The sequence below is a fragment of the Harpia harpyja genome, chromosome 10 (genome assembly GCF_026419915.1).
Source record: "Harpia harpyja isolate bHarHar1 chromosome 10, bHarHar1 primary haplotype, whole genome shotgun sequence".
NCBI lineage: Eukaryota > Metazoa > Chordata > Aves > Accipitriformes > Accipitridae > Harpia > Harpia harpyja.
The window spans coordinates 13,281,433-13,298,713 of record NC_068949.1 but is presented as its reverse complement, the minus strand read 5'-3'; the positions used below and the strand labels follow the sequence as shown (position 1 = coordinate 13,298,713).

Sequence of the window (17,281 nt, the reverse complement as noted above, 5' to 3'; positions counted from 1 at the left end):
AAGGTTTTGATTTTAGGGAAACTTGCTAAGTACACAACAACAGGGTCTATGCTGCCAACATATTCTGAGGAGAAGTAAAACTCTTCCCAAGATAACATCTATCTTCACTTTCCTGTGACACTTAATTTTTAAAATAAGGTATCTAAGTGCTTTGCACACTTACATGCTCTAATTTGCTGACATGTGCTGCTCTTTTTGCCCGTGGATGCTAGCTGTACCTGCCCTCTGCAGCCTTCCTTCAGCTTTCCCTGTGCAGGAAAGCCAGTGTAGGTAAGGCAGCCTCCTTCAGCTCAAAAGCTTGTCAAGTGCCAGGATATCCAGAAAGGCAGAAAGTCCAAAATCCTCTTTGGCTTCCTTTGCAGCTTGTTAATTCATACTTTGTTTTTTATTTGTGACTTTGGCTTGAACATGATATATATATCCAGATTGTCTGGGTTGGGAACACTTTATCATCAAAACTTGCTATTGGCACAGTGTTATTTTGCCCTTGACTGTAGGTTTCTGTTTGATTGTCTTCCCAAGGTTTATACAAGGTGGTGTTTTCCAAAGTGATGTTGCAAAGAGACTGTGGAACAGATTGAAGCCAGTTGTCAGACCTGTAGGGCATGTAACATACCACCCTGTGTGAGAAGGGTCTCTGGAGCTGGGGATGCAGGGCAAAGTGCAAGCCCTCTCTGTGGGCTCAGAGTGCATGCTTACTAGGGAAACTCTGCAGCTCGCTGTATCCCAAAAAGTCTGCAAATGCTTACATCCATTTTCTCCTCAAAATGGCTCTCTTGTATTTAAGACAAGGATAAGGACCACTTTCGAAGCATAAACAAAAGCCTGGTGAGAAAAATGGGGAAGACAATGGTTGAGCAGCATGAAAAATTCTTCTTCCCTCTTAATTCGCTCTTTCGTGTAAAGTAACAAACCTTAGGTATGGAAGTGAGTGCTGCTCTGCACTTTATAAATATGCTGAGGTAGTAAGGTACAGCACCACATGCAGGACCATAACATAGATTCTAGGAGCATCCCATCAACTATTTTACCATTGCCTGCTCTTGCGATTACCAGTATTCCTCAAAAATGGAAGACCATGCCTCTTCCCCCAGACCAAACTCCTCCAAATCTCTTTTAAGACCTTATGCAAAGAACATGGAACAAATCTGTAAGATGAGACTTGTGGGTAGAAATCTGGTGAACAGCAAAGCAGATCTGGCTACAAGTTCAGAAACCCCCACACCCTTTCCTTTGGAAGAAAAAAGCTACCAGAACCAAGCATCGCTCTTGAGCATATTACCTGACCCTAAAGAAGATTAAGTGTTGCTTTCCTCTAGCATTGGATAAAGTAAGTTGCTACAATAAACTTAGCCTCTCCCTACTTCACCTGTGTGTTTTTCCTCAGGACTTTATCTCAACTCTTCTCTTGCTGTACATTTAGAGACAGACAAATTACTATCACATTTAGTACCCTCACCACTAGGGCTGTGCCAAGGGCCTTAGACTCTCTCTTAGCCCTGGCCTGTCACATAAATTCTTACTGTGTTAATCATTAGGCAGTACCATAGCTCAGCGCAAAGTGCGTGCTGCTTTGGGTTATCTGTGGTGCCACCAGTGCATCTTGCTCTTGTTAATTCCAGTGGAAGCTCTAATTTCATGTTATATGTTATCAGAGGATATCAGGTCATCCTTTACACATGAGCTCTTCACAAGTTAAATCTGTACATTCTTCAAAAGAGGAGCAAAAGGCTCGTTTCCATGGCCATGCCCAGCAAAACTCCTTTCCTGACACAGTGCAGGACTACCGATAAGCATCTGTAAGGACGGAAGCATACATCGGTATACTTTATTGGGTTATTTGGAGCTTGAAATGGAGGAGCATGCATGAAAGAGGGACACCAGTGGTTAATGCTCCTGACTGACATTTATACAGAAAAACACTTTAGGAAGGGAGTGTGTTGGTAGGTCTCTTCTCTGTCCCTGAGAGTAGCTGAGGAGTGCTGTACTGTTCATTCACTACACCTTCAGATTTTTCTCATAATCCTCTAAGAAATGTGGGCAAATCAATTAATAAAAGTTGCACTTTGGAAACAGTACATCTTCTTTCCCTTATCAGAGGAAATTTTGTGTGCCGTACCTCCAAACGTACTAAAAAATCCATGCTTTTTTAATGTCACCCATTCTTTGTGTTTATTATTGAATTCTTTTTTACACTGATTAAGAAGTACTGGCTTCCCACAAAAGATTAAGAATCGTATGGATCACTTATTCAAGCTCGAATCTTGTATACAGTTAAAATCCTCCTGCAATTTTAGCTATGCTTTGAAATTCAAATGGATTAAGAGAAAAGGTCTTTAAGGAGATTGCAACTAGTTAGATATTTTATTGTATGTCAATTGTACATACATGCTTACAGACAGATATGCATAATGTGATAATGTAGTTTGCTTTATCAGAGTCATAGGTGGATTTAGAAAAGTCCCCAGTTCCAAACTAGCAGAAACTTACACAGGACCTCTCCCTCTGCTGCAGGTAAGATCTGTGTTTTGGCCTTGTTCTTGAAAAATCACAGATACTCAGTGTTAGTTTAAATTCATGTATGGAGGCTATGTTTCATGTCTAACAGCCTTCAGAGCAGCACGTCGGAGTTAAGAGGTGGAATGCTACTGAAATTCAATAGGATGGGCAGCTAGCTCTGTCAGACCCCTTGGAAAATCCCTGTCCAAATGTGGAGGAATAAGACAGCTGCAAAACAGATTAAAAACTTACTTGGAACAACTTTTATGAACATCTGAATGTGAAGTATTTTTAAGGCCCTGCCTGTCCCAACTCCGCCCTCGTGTTCAGCGCTAAATGCATCCTCAGCTCCATGGAGCAAGATGCTGTGCTTTAAAAGCCATCACATTTTAATGTACAGAAAAGCTTTTTTTTTTTTTTTTTTTGGCCCAGGATTGAAACTAAGTTCTCTTGGGCTTTGAGGCAGAGTTAGTTTTCAAGAAAAAGTCTATATTTTAATGTAGACAGCAGACTCGAAATGCCAGCTGTCTGAACTTGTTCAACAGTGTAAAACTTCAGAATAAGTCCCGAGACAGAATGGTTACTGGCCAGAGAGTAGAAAAGGTAATTAAAGGTGTTTAACAGGTGTATTTATCAAATAGATCTGTGGTTTATCACATCGTTCTACAGTTTATCACAGGAATATCACTTCCAGGCATTCCTGGCTGTATGTAAAATATGCATGCTAGCCCTGGCTTTTTCCCATTTGAATATAATGTTTCATGGGAACAGCAAAATCTGTAGAAGTCAGAGATCAAAACTGAATGTTATTTCCAAAATACCAATGATACACAGAATGCTGTCATGGAAACCTTCCTTTCAGAGCCCTTAGCATAATCAACAATCATCCCACACTATGCTGAGGAAGTATTCATCTGTCACCACACCAGACTATGTAGTCTATAAATTGTAGTCACATTAAAAATACAGACTTTTGTCACATGATACTGCTTTTCGTGGACAAATGGTGCAGCCTGCTTTTCACTCCTGAATATCTGTCTATACATTGCAAAGCTATGTGGGATCAGCTGGACTTTGTTTCCTTAAGAAAACTGGAATTTCTTCTTTCCTCTGAAACCCGTGTTAATATCAAAAGCTACTATGGTTTCACGAACACTTTTTAGCTTGCTTCTGACTGGGAGTACAACTCCTACTTGATCATGTCCCATCAAAATCAGCATTTCATTGCTACTTACAGGTGGTTTTGTTTATTCTTCACAAAATCGTTGTGGTTATATTTCCTGAAGTCATTTATCTTTTTCCAGGACCATAAATAGAGACACCTGTACCAAATTTCCAGACAATAAGTCAAGCAACCATTTCTAGTCTTTCTCAAGTGCAAAGCATAGGCAGATTAACCCATTGCAAAGATATAACATGACAGTGATATTTAGACTGAATGTGAGGCAGAAGTAGCAGAGAGGTTTTGTATTTATATGAAAGATGAGATGAAGTTCTGCAATTACATAACAAAAGGGTTTATATTGTGTCAGATTCATTTCCAAGCCACATGCCTCAGAGAAAATCCAAATTCTTGATTGAGACACCACAAAGTTATTCAGATCGATAAGCTATGAGAATACATGTATCAGCTGCCTTTGGGCTTGGTATATTTAAGTGGAAGGGACAATACGTTCAGGCATGTGTCACAGTATGGTTTTAGTTGCATCTTCAATTTTCAGGTGGACTAGGAAGGCTGAATCGGGGCATTTGGAATTTATTACAGGGCAGAAAGAGGGAAATCATTGATCTTTTCTTGGTTTGGGTTTAGATTGTTCCCAGTAGCTGATTCCTACAATATGTAAGTTAAATTTTTTTCTATGCCTTTCAGTGCAAGTGGTTCAGTGCCTAAAGGGCATCAATGAATATTTAAACAGATTGCACTAACCAGAACATATGTTAAAAATAAACCCCAAACCCCTCAAAATTTGCATGATGGAAATATAGTGATTCGTAAGCCTTAAGAAGATAAAAGAAAAATAGAAAGGTATATGCTCCTCTGTGCCCATATAGGCACTGGAGTTAATCTCTGTTCCCCTTATAGGAATTGTATCTTCTGAAACAGTCGCAGGAAATGCTACAAGTCATTCTAACCTAAAACCTTATTAAGATTGTCCATTATTGTAGGTCTACCTCTAAATAAAAAGCAAAGAGAATGTCAAATATCTTCTTTATCATGCTGCATGTTTGCAATCAAGTGTTAGAAATCAACTCATAAATTATACAGTTTGGTGTAGGACTTTCCTAGGTCTTACTGCACGGTAAATAAAATTGCAAGAAAATAATCAGATGGGCCACACAAACAATGATCATATCAGATCCTAGCACAAATAAGGAGCTGCCAGAAATTAGTTCTCTGTGAGCTGGGCTCCAAAGAATAAAGAGCTAAGAGTAGGAGATAATGGGCTTGGGAAATCTTGCAGAAGTTAATGGAGCTTGTAGCACTGTGTGGTGTCAACTTTGCTCTGTGGCCTCTTATAAAAGATTGTCACAATGCCACAGGAGGGACAGGGAGGGAGATGGCATCTGTTCATTATGCAGTAATGGGGAACACAACAAAGTCTACTTTTCACTTTGGTTTTTGGTCTAACATAGCATTTGTGACTCTATCTCTTCCCCTGTCTACCAGATCTGTTTTTCAGGTGAGTGAATACTACTGTTTTAGGCCAAAGATGTTAGGGGATAAGTTTCTCTTGTGTTTCTATACAAGTTGGACTAAATAAATCTTGAGAAAAAGAAAACTCTTAATTTGCTTTTGTTGAAAATATTTTGATAAAGAAATTAAAATCCAATTATATATAAGAGTTTGGTTTGATTAAGAAGTAGAAAATTGTGAAGCATAATGTATAGCAGTGTTAAGTTTGAAATGTAGTCATAGAAACTTTAGGAACTGTGTTATGTGTGACCATAGGAACCTTAGTATTGTTAAGTTTGAAATAAGCAAACCATAGAAACCTCACCAGGAAGGTACTGGTCTTTCTATGTTTTGTTTCAAAAACTAAGGAAACCCTCATGGACACCAGTTTGCTGCTTGGAAACCCCCTTATCCTTCCCATCTCGATTTGAGTATCGAGGATTCCAATCAGTAGAGTTAAGTGAAATTGACCAATGATTTTTTTAACATAAGAATATTAATAAGGTGGTATGATTAAAAGACCAATCATTGAAAAGGAATTAACATTTTGCTTGGAAATCTAGTGAATATGTATAACAGGTGTGTATTTAACTGTATTGTTAGACAAGACAGGTGCACACGATAGGTGGAGCGATCCCCCGTGTGCCCAGCGCTGCAATAAAGGAGTGCCTGCTTCTTAACTTCTCATTGCTGTTAAGGAGTTTTATTCCGGATTTTGGCAACACTTTCAGGCTGAATAGACATATCTGCTGTTTTCTTACTCCATGCTGTGTTGCTTACTCCCCAGCAAAAATCATTTCCAATTACTCAGCTTGAAAGATATCTCTATACTGACTGACCACTGACCCCAATTCTCAACTTCTATTTTAGCTATGTTGTGATAGTTGCAACAAAATGAGATTAAAAAAAAACACCCTTGGAGTAAGTTATATGAGTTTTCCCTGCCAGAATTTGGGAGGCTTTCCTCATCGTATCAGAGAATACTCATCCTACCTGACTTGAAGCTGTACATGGATTGTATTGGGAAAGGAAGTCTCTTTCTCAGATATTTTTCCCCCTAAAAAAGAGATCCCAACTAAGAGTTTCTGACTTTCTATTCAATATCTAAACCGCTCAGAAGCTCCAGTAATTTTTGGAAGAGGTCTTCTGCCTTCTGCTTTCATTTCCTTCCTTTTAATAGGAAACTCTTTGTTCCTGCATCTGAAAGTGAAGAAAAGCACACTTCATTAAGCCTGCAATTGTTTAGAACTCAGAAGTGTAGATTGATTAGCAAATACTCTACAATAGCTCTTATAATGGAGAGCTTTAAATAAATGGGTTTTAAACTATTCTTACCATTTCTAGTGCTTTTTATACAGTCTAAACATGCTGTGTACACCATTCTTTGACTCTGCTGTGTTCCTGGAGGGGAATGAATCGGCATATTCTGAATGCCTTATGTAACGTATTTAGAGAACTTTTGTTTGTATCTTTGTTTGAATTTCTTGGACGGAATTAATTAATGGCAAAGTATAAAGGCCAACTTTGAAATCCTAGCTGACTTATACACTAGAGCTCAATTTGTATTCTACATCAAGGAAATGTTTGGATTTGAAAGAAGGACACCATTATCAAAAAGATTTCTGTAGATGGCTCTGTTCTTCAGAGTGCCATCTCTTTGCCACAGAAGTGCGGTTTTAACATTTGGGTAGTTCAAAAGGAAATTGATTTTTTGATCAGCGTACATATTTAATTCTTATTAAAAATTAAATGCAGAACAGGAAATAGTAACTGATTTGGGATAGGAAAAAAATTATAAAGGTTGGATTTGTTTAAAACAATGTTAATTTCAGAGGAAAGGTAGAGAAGAATAAAGTCTGTAGCCTGTGTTTTTATGGTCCTGTCGAAATCTGATGGGGTAACAGCTTTTAGGAAAGAAAAGGATTCTTTGTCTTTTTATATCCATATTTGCATTGCAATTTTGTAACTATATTCCTTTGTACAGTAGTACACTACTGCAGTAATATGTAAGGATTAGTTTCTCAGAGTGTATAAATTTATCTAGCTTCATCGAAGATGGTGGAATAAAGATAATTTACATCAGTTTCCAAAGAGTTTGATCAGCTGATCACTGCAGCAATGGGGAAGCTGGCAGGAGAATCCTACCTGTTGTCTTTGAGGACAAGGGGTTATTCATGAAATGCCATGTTCTGTTTTACAGACAACTAAAGCACTATCTTACAGTATGTTAGCATGTGTGCTTCACCCCTCTGCCTGCTCCGTTGTGGGACAGGCAAAGGAGAGCAGATGGAGGTCCTGCTTGCACATCTACACTTTCAGGTCCTACATTCAGGAAGAGCTTTACTTGTAGGCAAAGCAACTCCACCTAAGTGATAACAGAGGCAGTGAAAAAAACGTAATTTGGGGCTATCACACATACATCAGCTTCTGTTAAAGCTACTGGAATTTTCCCAGAGTATACTGTAGGAGCAACATTAGCTCTCGGTCTGTACATGGTGGGGCCCAAGGGAAGTTTGACATCCAGTATTTGTAGAAGACTAGACCAGTACCTGTGTTACAGCTGTAGGAGGTTGAATGCTCAACAAGGAAGGCCAGAGGGTTTCGAGTCCGTGCATTAAGTTCAGGAAGTACAGGGGAATTTTTGCCAGTCTAGACATCTCAAAGCTTGGAGAGGGGCAACCTCGCTGGTTTTTTTCTGATCTATTTCTTGTGTTCTCGGGCCTTGAAGTTTGTGCGGTCACTCAAATCTGTGCAAAGTCAGCGTAATGCTCTGGCAGCTCATATGTAGTGCCTAGCAGTAGGGTATTAAGGCTTCTAGGTAGATGAAAGTTCTTGTCTTTATGTTTTCCAAGACTATCCTCCCTGTCAAAGAGAGATTAGACAGCAGAGAGTAAACTGTTGATAACATCTTTTATGCTTTTGAATATTTGTAGGGTAGAGAGAGAGGATTGATTGAGATGGTCTTTTCTGGTTTTAAAATCACATTAGTAACTCTCTTTTTTTCTTTGTAAACACTGTCCAGTCTGTGTCTTTAGAAACAGTGGAGCATTAAAGACAATTTTGTAACATCAAACTCTGACTGAGAATATTTATCGCAGTCCCATCATATTCCCTTGTCCTATTTCTCTGATTCCTACAAGAGATAGGGAATGATATGGACAGTAGCTGGTATACAGAAAGTAGCCCAGCTTCTCTGGCTTATTTGACACTGGGCGACCATGGATTTCCTCCAGAGCTGTCGACAGCATTGTGGACAAGCCCGTGTTTATACTCCTGCAGTACAATGTGAGCAGTGGCACAGAAAGGCTGCTGGGCTCCTGCCAAAGGGTCCCACAAAGGCAGCCAGATCATCTCCCTGCAATGCAAATATGATGCCAGTGGTGGCAAGGGAAGCCTGGTTGTGCAGCCACCTCCTGCTCTCCCCTGCTCACCCTCCCCAATTCTGGTATCGGGAGAGTATATGTACTGAGAGGGAGCGCTGACCACAAAGGGATTTGGGGAGGCAGGCTGCCTTCAGAGCTCAAAGCTCACACTTGCCTGACTTTAGGATGGGACTAGTAGCATCCCAGGTCCCTTATTGACCCTTCAGTTCAGGTGTCTTTGGTGTTTGGCTAGAGGCCAGAGTGGGCAGGACCATTTCCTGCACGAGGCCCCAACACAACTTTCAACAAAACCTCTCTTCTCTGTGCCCGAAGGAGGGGACTGGTGGGAGGAGCACCCGGCAGGCAGTCCGGAGCCCTCTGCGAGGGGAAGGGCCCACGGAGAAGTTGCCATCTCCAGCGTGAGTGAGGGCAGCTCCTCAAGCAAGGAACCGAGCCGGTCACGCTGTGCATGAGGTATGGCAGTCCTGGGGCAGAGGCAGAATGGAAAGAGGGAGGAATGGGAACTTGTAAATTGCTGAGCAGCTAGGAGAGGAAGATGTCAAAGAGAGCAGAGAAACCAGGATGGAGGGGCTTGGAAGAACATGACCCACTGCCTGCAGGGAAAATGAGATTGAATGAGAAACTCAGATATGCAGAAAGTAGGGAATAGTGATGCTGTAGGGAGCAGAAGGAGAATTTTTGTAGAATTAATGGCTTGATGCAATCCTGAGTATGCAACGACTGGAGGATTTGAGTGGTAATACCCACATTATAGAGGCAAATCTGATGTGCATTTTTCTTTAAATTTTTACTCTGCTTTCATTAAGTTTTTTTTGTCTAGTTCCCACATGTCTTCAGAGTTTAACAACATAAAATTGTATTCTTCTATACTGCTGATCATCTCCTAAGCCGTGAAGTTGGAAAACTGTCTAAAAACAACTTTCAAACCCAAAAGTTTTCCTTCCTGAGATCAGCAAGTAAGGGATTCACTACATCTCAGTCCATCAGGTTTCCCATCTGTTCAAAAGGTTGTGGCTACTTCCATGAAATGAATACATTTATTTATTTATGAAGGAGGGGAGTACATGTATGTGATTCAGGAATAAGATGTAAGAGATGGCATCCACTTCCGAAGGGATGGTTAGACCTGCCCTTTAGCATGTGACAAAGCTCAAATGATTTGTTCTCTTGGACTTGAATGCCTTTGGATCCCAGATGTTCAAGGATAAAGGTTTTCTTGTTTATTTGTTGCTTGTTTTCTGAGTGGTGTTTTGTTTATTTATATATGTGCAGAATGATCTATTCTACTAGGTGGGATGCCAGACTATTTTGACACCTAGTTTGAGAAATAGTGCTTTACTGTGCAGGTGTTTTTGCTTCAAGTCCCCTTAGGATTGCAAAACCCACAGGATTAGTGGTTCACTGCAAAATGAAGAGTGACTAGTACTTGACTTTATAAAGTTCTCAACACTTTCCACACTCTATGTCAAATTCATGCATATAACCTTCCATTTTCATGAATCTCACATGGGTCAGCATGCTTGGATTTACCGGGTTTGGGGTTTTTTTTTTTCATTTAAATTCTTATTGGAAATCTAGTCATTTAGGGTATTAAGTTCCAGCTGTCCTTATTTTGATACAAGATTGCTTAGTGCTTGATCAAGAATACTGGTCCAAAATAACACTGTATATGTCATGGCAGAGTACTTTCTATACAAAATGTTATTTTACAGTATTTCCCTATTGACATTTCTCCTAAGACTTGTTTGGTACTTGGAAGGCATGCTGGAGGCAGCTGGCCAGTACAGCCATGGCTTAAGCCTTATCCTGTCATTATCAAACGCACAAAACATACAACACCCTACACAGGATAGGATCTCTATCCATGGACTGGCTACAAGCCAGGCTTAACTCACTAGGTAGTATCTGCTTGAAAAGAGAAATCAGAGCTCGGAACAGCAGATACAGTGATGCATCTCAGCCATCTCTGAGCAATGTGTAAGTGTACGCTTTCAGGCTGATGGGGCTCTCATGTCCTTGGGACACTGGAAACACCCTGGGAGAGAACAAGTAGTAGATTCATCCCTCAACTTCTTTGCTGTCCAGCCAGACTGGTGATGGCTGCATGAGGCCCTTCTTTCACCTCTTTGGTAAATACAAATGAAGCAGCTTACAATACAGACTTGGTCTCCAGCTGGAACACAAGTGGTGACTTTGCGGGGTGGTCGGGCTCCCCAGTTCTCTGTACTTCCTGGGGCTGGCCCGTCCCCATGAGCTCTTCACTCCTCTCAGACAGTGGGCTGACCCCACGCTGGCAGTAAAAAATTATATGCACCTCTGCCATAGTCTTTCTTGGCTGCCTGCTGCTAAAATCAGTCTGCTGATACCTCACCTTCTGGAGCAACATTTCAGAATCTTCATTTTCATTCAGAAGGTGCAATTTTGTGTTTTGGTTTTTGGTGTGAGGGAATGTTGCAGTTTGATATTTCTCTACAGATATAAATTTCAAGCTTTTAGGCTTAAGGGATAGGGTGGAGAAAGTATCTTCCTTTTTTATGCATATGACAACTGTGAAAGTAAATAGCTACATTAATGAGGCTTATTGAAGGTATTTTATTTAAACAATGTACAAGTCATTAACTTTTCAGTAAGAAAGTGTAAATGGCCCTTCTTATATTTGCATGTGAAACTATAAAACTTAATTTTCTATGCATATAAGAAGAGCATTTTTGTCCATCATAGTAGCCGAAGCACTTTATAAGTCATATTAGTTTGAAATAGCGCTGTCATTTAGTACTGTCATTTTTTTCCTCCACCGCCTTACATTCCCAAATTCTTTCATAAAAGACAGTGTATGATTTTGTGAATGTAAAAATAAAAACATGGGTGATGTTCTGTGGGTAGAATCCTCATTTTGGAAGCTGGTTTGGAGAGTGGATAAGCACCATTACTACTGAATGGAAAATTTTCTTTACCTGTGTAGCCAGCTAGTTTTACTAGTGGCTGGATAGGGCATTTTGTTACATTTGGTTTAGAATTTCTCAGTGTTAAAAAGCATGCTTATTCTGTGGTTCATGTACTTGCTAGCAGCAAGATGCTAGTAGACAATGTAGAAAGAAATAAAAATGAGGAATTGATTGACTTAGGGTGTTTTCATAGGTCTTGAAAATAAATAATGATTTTTATCACCTTATTAAATCTAGTGTTTTCATTTTCAATGAAATGGACTAAAAGTTCAAACCAAGTGTTACAGCATATATTTTGAGTTTGCTCAAGTTCTGTGTTTGTTGCTATTTGCATCTGTAAATCAACCTTTTTGAAGCTTCACAGACAAAATTTCTTTAAAATCTCAGTAGTTTTGGCACTTCAAAATGGTGATGTTTCAGTTGTTGATGTCATGATAAATTTTTATTATAGAGGACTTTCTTCTAAGGAAATGTATATGGCATAGGCATAGAGCATTGGGCTCTGGGAATTGTTCAAATTAGTAGTTGTGTAGGGATGAAACTCAGAGGAGTAGCAGTGGTGGACCAAGGCACAGAAAGAAGGCCCTTTGAAGAAGGTGGAGAAAGAAGGGTAGGCACACTCCTGACAGAGAGAAATGTCATGGCAAAATGAAAACAGAACATGACTAGAAGACAGAAACCTAACACCAGGTATTTTTTTTCCTAATAGAAGAATGTAGTGAATCTTTGTGAAAGGGTTGTAAGAGATCCACAGGAGGAAACCTCATGGCAAGAAATAGTTGTAGAAACATACCCCACTGAGCTCTAGTGCCATTTTTATCTACGATACTGTCTTTGTTGTTTAACTCCAATAGTTAGGAAATGTATCAAATTCATGTGAAACAGAAACAATTTCCTTGGTCTTAAAACAATAATTTTAACATCCTTCCTATTTCTAACAGCAACAGAAAAAAAATGTTGGGAAAAACTTAAGTGCTTCTCTTTTATGAATGCACATATAGAGAGAGCACATAGAAACCAAGTCTCATAGTAACAAAAATTGTCACGTGCACTTGACAAAAGCAGGCCTGTGTGTTTTTCCTTTAAGGTTTGAGTCAGCTGAGAAAAAGTGCCATGTCGAGCATTACACTGTGATAATTCAATGTGTGAATTATTTCACTATTATTTCACTGTTTCCCTATACACTAGATTTCAAGAAAGCAATTTTATGTATACAGTATTTAAGCAGCCATGAAGGCCTGCTGACATTTGCTGGGATTACACATAAAATCCCGCTGTGGATGCAGAGAATACTCAGCTTCTTCCTCCAAAAGGCTAGTCATATCTTCACATATGATATTTACTGAGTACAATGTTAACAGCTACCATATTGCTGTACTCCCACATTGATGCAAATGTTGGCAAAGCTACTGTGCCAGCTGCCCACTTACACACTCTAGTGGCACCTTTGCTATTCCTCAAATCCACAAATTGCCATTCTCATCCAATTAATGCTCAAACACTGGTGTTCTTTTCTGCCTCACGTATTTAGCAGATTTCTGTCAGAAAATAAAAGATGAAGATGGATACACAGGAGTCTGTCAAACCAGACCAAACCCAGCAAAGTTAAGACTTTTTCAATGCCAGAAAATACACCGGAGTGGTGTGTGGGAATGTTATGAAAGAGAACCAAGGATTAGTGCAGAGAGATTGAGGAGATTAAATCTTAATTAAAATGGGCACTTGTATACAGTACATATGGCAGACAACTATTCTTACAGCTGTCATGGAGCAGAAGTCTTCCTGCAGTTACACAGGTCCTACCTCTCATCCTACCCAGGGAGTGGGTTTTTGCAGTCGCTGCCAGAGGGCATATTGTTTAGGTCAGTATAGAAACATGCAACTACAGAAGACTCCCCATGGCATGGTGCTTCTCTGTAACAAGATAAGGTGACTTCCAAAATCAGCATTTGTATCTAAACTGCACATGTGGTTTTTGCCCTCCTGCTCACAGACTGTGCTGCTCCAGCCCATGATGGTACGTTTACTACAAGCCAAAGCATGGGAGCTGCATTCCCCTCTTGAGTGCACAGAAGTGGTGACGACGATCATTTCTGATAACTTTTCATCTTTAGAAGTATTTATCTCAGATCTAAGATAATCTCTACCTGCTGACCTCCAAAATATGCTGCAAGGGCATATTCAAGACTTGAATTTGTGTCCCTTTTTACTTCTGAGTATGTTTACACGATTTTCTAGTGGAATTACATTTCTCATGTTTAAAAAACAAAAAAATCAACTTATTTTGGTGCGTGCTGTTTCTATGCTTGTGTAATCATTTTTCTCTGTCCATGAAGCTTTGATTATCAGGAGGGATTTTATACTGTATAGACTCGTGATGAACAAGAGGTATGTAAAGATCATACTGTGGTGGTGGTGGTGATCGTCAAAACGTGAGGAAAAAACCCTGCAACTTTTGATGTACATACATTCAGAATTCAATGGCCACCTCAACATTTTGAAATAGAAGTACAGAATATCAAAATATATCTAAATGACATGCCAACACCTTTCCAAAATACCAGCAGTACTGTTCTTGTCTGGAGTTTGTGTACCAAGTCAAGAGGGGTTCTTCTGGAGTGTTGCTGTTTGAATGCTTTCAGAACTCCTGATATTATAATCTATTGATATCCAATATTTTATTATTCTCAGTAGGACATTTATTGGAGAGATGAAACGTGAGTAGGCCATAATTAATCTGTCCAGCAGTTATAGTTGTGTACTCATGGCTGCGTGGAACTATTTACTTTTAAGTAGAAACCTGAAAGGTCTCTACATTGCAGTAGTGTTTGCCAGTATTCCCTTCTGACCTAGTCTGTGTTTTGGTGTAATGTAATTTTAGGGACATGTTTGATAGTTTAGAAGCAAAGTCTAGAAATAGTCATCCACACGTACATCTTTCAAAGCAGCAGGGCTTCTGCCACTCAGACTCTCTGATAACTTCATTCCTTTACTTTATTCAGGGGTTGCTCCACATAAAGCATTCCTCCAGATCATTGCCAAATTATTTGTTTATAGTTTCAGGGCATATTATGTTTAAATTACTTGAGATAGTGTCATAACAGGTATAAACTAATTATTCCAATCAACGTTGAAATACAGTGCTGTCAAGTTCCAGGTGTCATTTTAGAATGTCTTCCTGTGAAAATCCTTCTGTGCTGTTCCACAGAGGCTAATGGGGCTGGATCCTTCAGTTTCAACCCCTGCGTTGAAGTCAGTGAACATCCTTCTTGCTACCACTCTAGGAAGAAAGAACATAATCTCTGTCTTAGGGGACTTCGTAAGAGATATTTTATCCTTGCACTTTTCCTTATGCTCTATTCCTTACTTGGCAAATATATAGGTGTTATATATAAATAAAAAATATTTATATTGCATATGCTATGTTATTAGGTGAATGAATTAAAAGGCAACTTGGCAAAAGAGGGTTGAGAGGGGGAGACGGAAAGCCATAACTTCAGTGCAGAAGGAAAAGCAAAAAGTTTGCAGAAGCAGAGAAAAACTGTTACTTCAGAATTCTAATAAGCAGTATTAGCGACTTCTAAAACAATAATGTCTGCTGGGGCACGTACAGAGGAGCACTAAGAAAGCTCAGCTATCTGTTAACTGCCAAATGATACTGCTCTGCAGCCATTGCCTCCAACACAAATAGCTCAGCTACATTTAAAAGTATCCTTACTGGAGGCAATCAATCACATATGGAACAGGGCAGTTATAAATAAGGCCTACCATTCATATACATTCAGTTATTTTTGCAACTAAGCTATATTTGTGTCCAAAAGAAATATTTGGATAAGTGAATGTCTCCTTCCTAGAAGGAGTGGAGAAAAAAAGAGTGCAAATTGTCAGCATAGGTCAAGAAATAATTGAAATTCAGAATTCACCACCTGGATGCATTTTATCTTCACAACCAAAGCATTGCCACCCTGTGCAACCTTTCGAAAGATGTTGGCGCCTTAGGCTTAAGTACCTAATGTCACAGTGAATGAAGAGATCCAGACAGCCAACTTATTGCTTATGATGGAAAACAACACAGCAAGTGGAAGGAGGAGGACTGTAAGAATATTATAAAAATTGCAGAGTTACAGAAAATCGTTAATAGAAAAGATATCTTTGAGGAGAAAGTTAGCTTCTTGAAATTCCCCATGTCTCTGTGTTTCTCAGTGTGATGATAGCAAAATGCTTTAAAAACGTTGATTTTTTTTTTTTTTTTGCTGTCAACGTCTGCCCCGTAAAGAACACTTATTTTAGAAATTTCAGTCAAGTATGTATCTGCACACTGTGGGTTACCAGCTCTCCAGAACTATCTCAAGGAGTTTGTCTAAAGTATGATGAACTCGGTTCATTTTTAGCACCAGCAAGACACACCAACAGATTCACTTGCTGGGCATAGGACAGCAAAGCAGGAGACTCACAGAGCTGGTGTGTGCAACAACAGCACTGAACAACAGTGCCGGAGAGCTCAATAGGGCCAATGTCATCAGCTGCTGTGGTAACAGGTCTACTCGCATTTAGTAATTCAGTACTAAACATGGGAAAGTCTCATTTTCTTGACTGAATCTAGTCAGATGATCAATATGTCATTACTGCTTTTCCCCCATGAAACAAGAGCATGCAGTATATCTTCCCCTAGTTTTGCGGGTTTTTTTCTCCTTACTTTCCCTCTCTTTGGACATTCTCTCTACCTTATATTTCAGAGCTATTCTGCAGGGCTTAAAAGAAGACGGGTGCAAGTACTGTGTTTTGGACTTGTTCTGCCTGTGATATTTCATTGTAAATGGAGCCAATGTTAGGAGCGTTAACCTTTTCTTCCTCGAGTTTGGCCTTGATCTTACTGCCAAGGAAATGCACATCAACCAATATTTTGCATTTTAAGGAAAAAATGCAAACAGAAAAAAAATCGACAAGTTTTTGATCAAATACGCATGTGTAGGGTGTGTTTTCCATTTGAGAGGCTGATAAAATCCAGCATGAAAAACATTTTAATGTTAACTAATTTTAGAATTACAGCTTTTTGAATAGAAAAAAACCCAAACAGATATGAGCCCTTTTGTTTATAACTAGCGTAGTGACAGGGCAGAGGTGAAATTTCCTTAGTTGCTTCTATCTTTAAGAATCTAGTCTTTACCAATGCATCATTCCAAATCCTTCACTGAATAATTTGCATAACGATTTCAGTTTCTCTAAGTCTCATCACCAGCAAATTCGTTCATTAGAATGTATATAAAGGACAAACAGAATGAACGGAACAAAGCTGAACTGAATTAATAAAAGAGTTTGAGCGAATGCTGGTGGATTTTTTTCCCAGTATTTTCTCAGCTCTCTTAAGAACAGATTCAAATCTCAGCTAAAAGCAGTAAAAACGTCCATCACTTACTGAGTTTTGTAAATCTGTGAGCCCTCTATACCTCATGCTCAGAAATAAAGACAGGACAGACCCTCTCCTGATTTTGACCATTTTTCTGTAGGTATGAAACTTGTTGAGATATTCTCATATTACTACAAACAGCCTCCACCCATGAACACTGTTAATCTCCCTGGTATGTTCAGGTCTTGCATGTGTTGGCTTTTTGCCATTTTATCTGAGCACAATGTTCTTAAAGCTCGCAGTATGACACATGATCTAGCAAAGGAAGATAAAAAAAGGAACAGAGCAGACAGTAATAAATATGAATGAACAGGACAGAAGAGCCTCTCTGCATTTTCTATCCATTCTGCTGGTCTTGCTTCTTCTCCCATCT

General features: G+C 39.4%; 1 protein-coding gene across 1 annotated transcript in view; it reads left to right on the top strand.

Moving 5' to 3' along the window:
- The first annotated feature begins 8,874 nt into the window (after positions 1–8,874).
- The window catches only part of PHYHIPL (phytanoyl-CoA 2-hydroxylase interacting protein like), a 58,928-nt gene continuing 50,521 nt past the window's right edge, over positions 8,875–17,281 (top strand). Inside the window, exon 1 of the mRNA XM_052798916.1 lies at positions 8,875–9,009. The gene's annotated coding sequence lies outside the window, so the exon portion shown is untranslated. The remainder of the gene's footprint in view (positions 9,010–17,281) is intronic.